We start from the raw sequence: 7,667 nt of genomic DNA on the forward strand, positions 1-7,667 counted from the left end.
TCACAGCTGGGATGGTGAAGGGGAGATTGGTGGAGGTGTTCATGCTCGTGGATGGGTAAATAAGGAGAAGCAGTCCCCAGTGACAGAAGACTCGGTAACCAGAGGATGGGGATTTCAGGCGACTGGGACAGAATCCAGAGGTGGGACCGGACAAAATATCAACACAGGGAGTTTTTGTGGTACTGAATGCACTAGCTGAAAAGGCACTCGAAGCAGATTATAAATTGGTTTATTATTTTAACATGTACCGAGATACAGTGTCTGCTCATTCCATGCCCCAGCTAATAAAAGCAAGTATCCCGTGTGCCTTCTGAATGAACTAATCAACTTGCTGGCGCCTTAGTGAGATGGATGAGCATGAATCCCTTCCCACATTCGGAGCAAATGAAAGGCCTCACCCCAGCGGGGACTCGCTGGTGCACCAACAGCTCAGAAAGCCAAGTATATCACCCAGTGTCGGTTCTCCCCTGGTGTGAAGTCGCTGCAGGTTTATGAGATGACTGAATCCTTCAAAAGTGTTTCTTACAGCCAGAATGCATTAATTGCTGTGGCGACAAGAGTTTCCCCCTCCCTCTACAGTTTAGGGTTCTTCTGCCACTGGACAGGGAGGGGCAGGGTCAGGCGAGAAAGCCCCTTAAATATTGTAAATACAGGATTGGGGTAGCACCCCAGGGACCCATACGAGTGGCATCAGTGCTGTGGTTTTTATATAAAAAGGTAGCACTAATGATTGATCCGTACACAAATGTAAAGGTTTGTACTGTTTTATTGTTGTATATAAAGTGTTTTTTTATGATGAATAAAGTTTATTTTGGAATAAAAAAAGTTTCCCCCTCCCTCTGCACCCGGGGATTTTCCAGTTTCCCACCAAGGAACCTGAGTTAAGCCTCCCATTCTAACCACGGGTCCCCTTTGCCGTCTGGGGACTGTTTCCGGAACCAAGAGATGCATCACGGCTTGGTACGGCAACTGCTCTGCCCAGGACCGCAAGAAACCGCAGAGAGCTGTGGACGCAGCCCAGCGCGTCACGGACACCAGCCTCCCTTCCTTGGACTCCGTCTGTACCTCTCGCTGCCTTGGTGAAGCAGCCAGCATAATCAGAGACCCCACCCACCCGGGACATTCTCTCTTCTAGCCTCTTCCATCAGGTAGAAGATGCAGGAGCCTGAGGGCACGTACCACCAGACTTAAGGACAGCTTCTACCCTGCTGTGAAAAGACGATTGAACGGTTCCCTTATACGATGAGATGGACTCTGACCTCACGATCTACCTTGTTGTGACCTTGCACCTTATTGCACTGCACTTTCTCTGTAGCTGTGACACTTTACTCTGTACTGTTATTGTTTTTACCTGTACTACCTCAATGCACTCTGTACTAACTCAATGTAACTGCACTGTGTAATGAATTGACCTGTACGAACGCTATGCAAGACAAGTTTTTCACTGTACCTCGGTACAAGTGACAATAATAAACCAATACTAATACCAAGAGCAGCAGCCACCCTACCCACAACTCCCCGCGCCGCGCACAACTGTCCCCCCCCCCCCCACCCCGTTCGGTGGTGGGGGGGGGGTGTCCCAACAACGCGCATGCGCCAGCCCCTTCGCAGAGCATCCTGGGCCCGGCTGGCGACCAGACGGACGGTGAGAAGCGGGGAAACCCCCGGGGTCCCCGGGTCCGGGTGAGGGGGCGCGGCCGGAGGGAGCCCGGGGCAGGGGGGGGGGGGTGGTTGGTGGGAGGGAAGGGCCGGGCACTGTCCCACCGCGGGGTTTTCTGGAGCCCGCACCGATCCTCCTGCAGCCGGGGGGGGGGCTGACCCTCGGGCCCGGCCTGGGGTGTAGGGTTAACCCCGCGGCGCCTGCCTCTGCCCCCCCCTCCTGCCCGCCGGCCGAGGTGCGGGGTCCCCCCCCCCCCGGACGCGGGGCGGGACCTTCAGCCCGCGGTGTCCCAGCCCCGTCCCTCCCGGACCTGCCCCTCCCCGCGGCCCGCACCGCGCATGCCCACGCCGCCGCTCTCCGGCGGCCGGCGCATGCGCGCTCCTTCCCCGGGCACCGATAGGGCACTTTCTGGGGCCGGACGGCTTCTGGCGGTGCACAGACGCCATATCTCCGGAACTTCCTTCCGACTGCGTCTCAAGTCGACCTGGATTGTTTGGCTGTCGGCTGAGAAGTTTTCAATTCTGGGTATAGTAGCAACGGAGGAAAGTTTCCAATAAATCTACACACAACAGGAACATAGAATATTGAATGTTACAGCACAGTACAGGCCCTTCGGCCCACAATATTGTATGGACATTTTATCCTACTCTGAGATCTATCTAACCTTTCCCTCCCACATCGCCCCCCATTCCTCTATCATTCATGTGGCTATCTAAGAGTCTCTTGAATGTCACAAACGTAGCTGCCTCCACAAACTCTGCCGGCATGTGTTCCACGCACCCACCACTCTCTGTGTAAAAAAACCTTACCTCTGATATCCCCCTTATATCTTCCTCCAATCACCTTAAAAGTACGTCCCCTTGTGTTAGCCATTGTCGCCCTGGGAAGAAGTCTCTGACTGTCCGCTCGATCTATGCTTCTTAGCATCTTTTACACCTCTATCAAGTCACCCCTCATCCTCCTCTTCTCCAAAGAGAAAAGCCCAGGCTCACTCAACCTATCCTCATAAGATATGCTCTCCAATGCAGGCAGCATCCTGGTACATCTCCTCTGCACCCTCTCTAAAGCTTCCACATCTTTCCTATAATGAGGTGACCAGAACTGAACACAATACTCCAAGTGTGGTCTAACCAGAATTTTATAGAGCTGCAACATTACCTCGCAGCTCTTGAACTCAATACCCCAACTAATGAAGGCCAACACACCATACGCCTTCTTAACAACCCTATCGACCTGCGGGGCAACCTTGAGGGATCTATGGACGTGGACCCCAAGATCCTTCTGTTCCTCCACTCTGCTAAGAGTCCTGCCATTAACCTTGTATTCTGCCTTCAAATTTGATCTCCCGAATTTTTCTGGGTTGAGCTCCATCTGCCACTTCTCAGCCCAGGTCTGCATTCTATCAATATCCTGTTGTAATCTACAGCAACCTTCTACACTCTCCACAATACCACCAACCTTTGTATCATCTGCCAACTTACTAACCCACCCTTCCACATCCTCATCCAATTATTTTATAAAAATCACAAAGAGCAGGGGTCCCAGAACAGATCCTTGCAGAACACCACTGGTCACTGACCTCCAGGCAGAATACGCTTCATCTACCACCGCCCTCTTGTCTTCTATGGGTGGGCCAATTCTGAAGCCACACAGCCAAGTTTCCCTGGATCCCATGCCTCCTGACTTTCTGAATGAGCCTTCCATGAGGAACCATATCAAACGCCTTACTAAAACCCATGTACACTACGTCCACTGCTCTACCTTCATCAATGTGCTTTGTCACATCCTCAAAGAATTCAATCAGGCTCGTGAGGCACAACCTGCCCCTCACAAAGCCATGCTGACTGTCCCTAATCAGCCTATGCTTCTCCAAATGCCCATAACTCCTGTCTCTAAGAATCTTCTCCCGTAATTTGCCCACCACTGAGGTAAGACTCACAGGTCTGTAATTCCCAGGATTATCCCTTCTCCCTCCTTAAACAAAGGAACAACATTTGCCACCTTCCAATCATCTGGCACTACTCCTGTGGCCAGTGAGGACACAAAAATCATTTACAAAGGTGCAGCAATCTCTTCCCTCACTTCCCGTAATATCCTTGGATATATCCCATCTGGCTCCAGTGACTTATCTATCCTAATATTTTTCAGAAGTTCCAACACATCCTCTTTCCTCACATCGACAAGCCCTAGCATATCAGCCTGTCGTACGCCATCCTCACAAACGTCAAGGTCTCTCTCTCTCTCTGGTGAATACTGAAGCAAAGTATTCATTAAGGACCTCCCCTGCCTCGCTGACTCCAGGCACATGTTTCCTCCTTTATCCCTGATCGGTCCTACCCTCACTCTAGTCATCCTTCTATTCTTCACATACATGTCAAACGCCTTGGGGTTTTCCTTGATCCTACTCGCCAAGGACTTCTCATGCCCCCTTCTAGCTCTCCTAAGTCCATTCTTAAGCTCCCTCCTGGCTACCTTGTAACTCTCCAGAGCCGTGTCTGATCCATGCTTTCTAAATCTCAGGTAAGCTTCTTTCTTCCTCTTGATAAGATATTCTACATCTCTCGTCAACCACAGTTCCTTCACTCTACCGTCCTTACCCTGCCTCAATGGGACAAACCTATCCGGAACCCCATGCAAGTACTCCCTAAACGACCTCCACATTTCCACTTCGATAAAAAAGTATTCACGACCCATAAATATTTTTAGTGATGTTGACCACAGGGTAAATATTGACCAGTGATGCGGAGATGCGCAAGCCTTTCAGCTGGAACTTCTGTGTCCAGCTGAAAGACCAGATCCTTAGTTTAAGAACTCTTGACAAAGATGACACTCCGGATAGATTAGTATTATGCACTTGAAGTTGAGATTAAAACCTGACGCGGCCAATCCAAATTCGACCGAACGGGAGTGACCATCGCCATGAAGGATGACAATTCAAACATGCTGTTGGTCAAGTTCCCGGGAACATAAGCCTGCATCCACCTGACCCAACATGAGTGGGCTCCGTCTGATTTTTTTAAAAATGTTCAGCCCCATGCTAAACCCCGAGGAACGTTCCTTTTCTCCCCTCTCCCAAGCCCCGAATCAAACTCATCCACTCTCTGCATCTGCTGGGATCTCCCTGACAATTTCGCCGGCGTCGACCCAGGATCTGACCGGTTCCATTAGCTCCAATACAGGAGCCTGAGGGCACGTACCACCAGGCTCAAGGACAGCTTCTACCCCACGGTGATAAGACTATTGAACGGTTCCCTTATACGATGAGATGGACTATGACCGCACGATCTACCTTGTTGTGACCTTGCACCTTATTGCACTGCACTTTCTCTGTAGCTGTGACACTTTACTCTGTACTGTTATTGTTTTTACCTGCACTACCTCAATGCACTCTGTACTAACTCAATGTAACTGCACTGTGTAATGAATTGACCTGTGCAATTGGTATGCAAGACACGTTTTTCACTGTACCTCAGTACAAGTGACAATAATAAACCAATTCCAGTACCAAAGAGAATAAATAAATGGGGCTTGCTGGTAAATCAAGCGTACAAAGTGCTTTATTTTATCCGGCCAACAGTCTTAAATGGCCGACTCATTCTCCTGAGAGGACAGCTTCTACCCCACAGTGATAAGACTATTGAACGGTTCCCTTGTACAATGAGATGGACTCTGACCTCACGATCTACCTTGTTGTGACCTTGCACCTTATTGTCTACCTGCACTGCACATTCTCCGTAGCTGTGACACTTTGTACTGTTATTGTTTTTACCTGTACTACCTCAATGCACTCTGTACTAACTCAATGTAACTGCACTGTGTAATGAATTGACCTGTACGATGGGTACGCAAGTCAAGTTTTTCACTGTACCTTGGTACAAGTGACAATAATAAACCAATACCGAATCACCCGTGCAGTGGTGCCAAACTATAGAGTGTTGAACCAGCCTGGCCTGAAACGAGACCTGAGACTTGATTTTCTGTTTAATTCAATTGGAGCTGAACTTGACATGGAGGTCAAGTGGGTAATCCTGGCTCCACAACTATTCAGCTTCCCGTCGGCACTGCGCTGGAGCGTCAGGCTCCATGCTTGTGCTCAAGTCTCTGGGGTTGAAATTTAAAGCTTCAGCCCTGTGAAGCAGAGAGGAGAGTGCTACCAACTGACTTACTGCTGACGGCTGAATCGACAATCACCGGAACCAGATTTCTATCCCGTACTCAGTGATGTCTTGTGTAAATTTCTTTCACAGGGTATCAGAAAGGGGAAGATGTCTTAAATCAGAAAATTTGTGACGGGGAACGAGATCGTTTGGCCCATTGTGTTCGTTCCGGTCGGAAAGAGAGCGGTCACCTCCATCCCACTTCTCGGCTTGGGATCCTTCAGGTGCACATTCAAGTACGGTTTAAGTGTAAAGGATTTTTCTGCATTGACGGCCGTTTCAGGCAGTGAGTTCCAGACCCCCTACTCTCCTCCGGGTGAAGAACACTTTCCATTGCCCCTCTATTTCTTCTGTCAATTTATATTCATCTATTTTAGACTCATTTAGCTGGGCGGCACAGAAACTGGCCCTTCGGCCCAGCGGGTCTATGCCGACTATCATGCCTGTCCATACTAATCCCACTTAGAACCATAGAACACTACAGCACAGAAAACAGGCCATTCAGCCCTTCTAGTCTGTGCCGAAACGTTATTCTGCTAGTCCCGTTGACCTGCACCCAGTCCATAACCCTCCAGACCTCTCCTGTCCATGTATCGATCCAATTTATTCTTAAAACTTAAGAGTGAGCCCGCACTTACATAGAACGTAGAACAATTACAGCACAATTCAGGCCCTTCGGCCCACAAAGCTGTGCCGAACATGTCCCGACCCTACAAATTACTAGGCTTACGCATAAGCCCTCTATTTTACTCAGCTCCATATACTGATCTAACAGTCTCTTGAAAGATCCTATCGTATCAGCCTCCACCACCGTTACCACGTCAGATGGCAGCCCGTTCCACACTCCCACCACTCTTTGAGGGAAGAAGTTCCCCCTAATGTTCCCCCTAAACCTTTCACCTTAAAGCCATGTCCTCTTGTACTTACCTCTCCTAATCTAGGTGGAAAGAGCCTATTCGCATTAACTCTGTCTATACCCCTCATCATTTTGTTATTGCCTGCATCAATTCCATACCCCTCTATGCTTTGCTCATTCAAGTACCTGTCCAGAATGTCTCTTAAGTGTTGTTACTGTTCCTGCCTCTACCACCTCCTCTGGCAGCTCATTCCAGATACCAAACACTCTTTGTGTGAAAGAATTACCCCCTCACATCCCCTTTAAAGCTCCCCCTTCTCACCTGTAGTTTTCAACACCCCAACCATGGGAAGCAGCCACTGGCCACCCTACCTATGCCACTCACAATTTTATATAACCTCCATTATGTCACCTGTCAGTCTCCTTCACTCCAGGGACATGGCCTCGTTCGCAATGCTGACACGTTTGGTCCATCCTGGACTGAGCATGCCAAGGTATTAGCGGTGAGCCTCCTTCAGTAATCGCTGCAGTCTTTCTGGGGAAGGCACTCCCGCAATGAGGCTGGGTGCAAGGTTCCAGCACTTGAAGCCGGTGCAGATATATTTCCAGATGAGGAGGAGTTGTAACCTGAAGGGGAATCTGCGGCTGCTGGTGGTCGAGCTCAGGGTACGTTGTTGCACATAACTGTTGTTCATCTTACAGTGAGTGGGTCACCTGGGAGGGAATTATGATGCAGGATGGTGGATCCAGTGCCAATCAACCAATTATCTTTGTCTCCTTTGAATTGGTATTGGTTATTTATTGTCACTTGTGCTGAGGTACAGTGAAAAACTTGTCTTGCATACTGTTCGTACAGATCAATTTTTTACACAGTGCATTGAGGTAGTACAGGGTAAAAACAATAACAGAATACAGAGTAAAGTGTCACAGGTACAGAGGAAGTGCAGTGCAGGCAGACAATAAGGTGCAAGGTCATAACAAGGTAGGTCGTGAG

General features: G+C 49.3%; 1 protein-coding gene across 5 annotated transcripts in view; it reads left to right on the top strand.

Moving 5' to 3' along the window:
- Window positions 1–1,571: 1,571 nt before the first annotated feature.
- Window positions 1,572–7,667, top strand: part of LOC127576597 (gastrula zinc finger protein XlCGF71.1-like) — a 12,073-nt gene continuing 5,977 nt past the window's right edge. The window contains exons 1-2 of one of the 5 annotated variants that reach the window (XM_052027173.1): window positions 1,572–1,645; window positions 5,908–6,053. The gene's annotated coding sequence lies outside the window, so the exon portion shown is untranslated. Of the gene's footprint in view, window positions 1,646–1,665; window positions 1,684–2,137; window positions 2,186–5,907; window positions 6,054–6,852; window positions 7,340–7,667 lie in introns of those variants that run through there. The other 4 variants (XM_052027174.1, XM_052027172.1, XM_052027175.1 and 1 more) reach the window with 4 other exon arrangements.

Source organism: Pristis pectinata, chromosome 12 (genome assembly GCF_009764475.1).
Source record: "Pristis pectinata isolate sPriPec2 chromosome 12, sPriPec2.1.pri, whole genome shotgun sequence".
NCBI lineage: Eukaryota > Metazoa > Chordata > Chondrichthyes > Rhinopristiformes > Pristidae > Pristis > Pristis pectinata.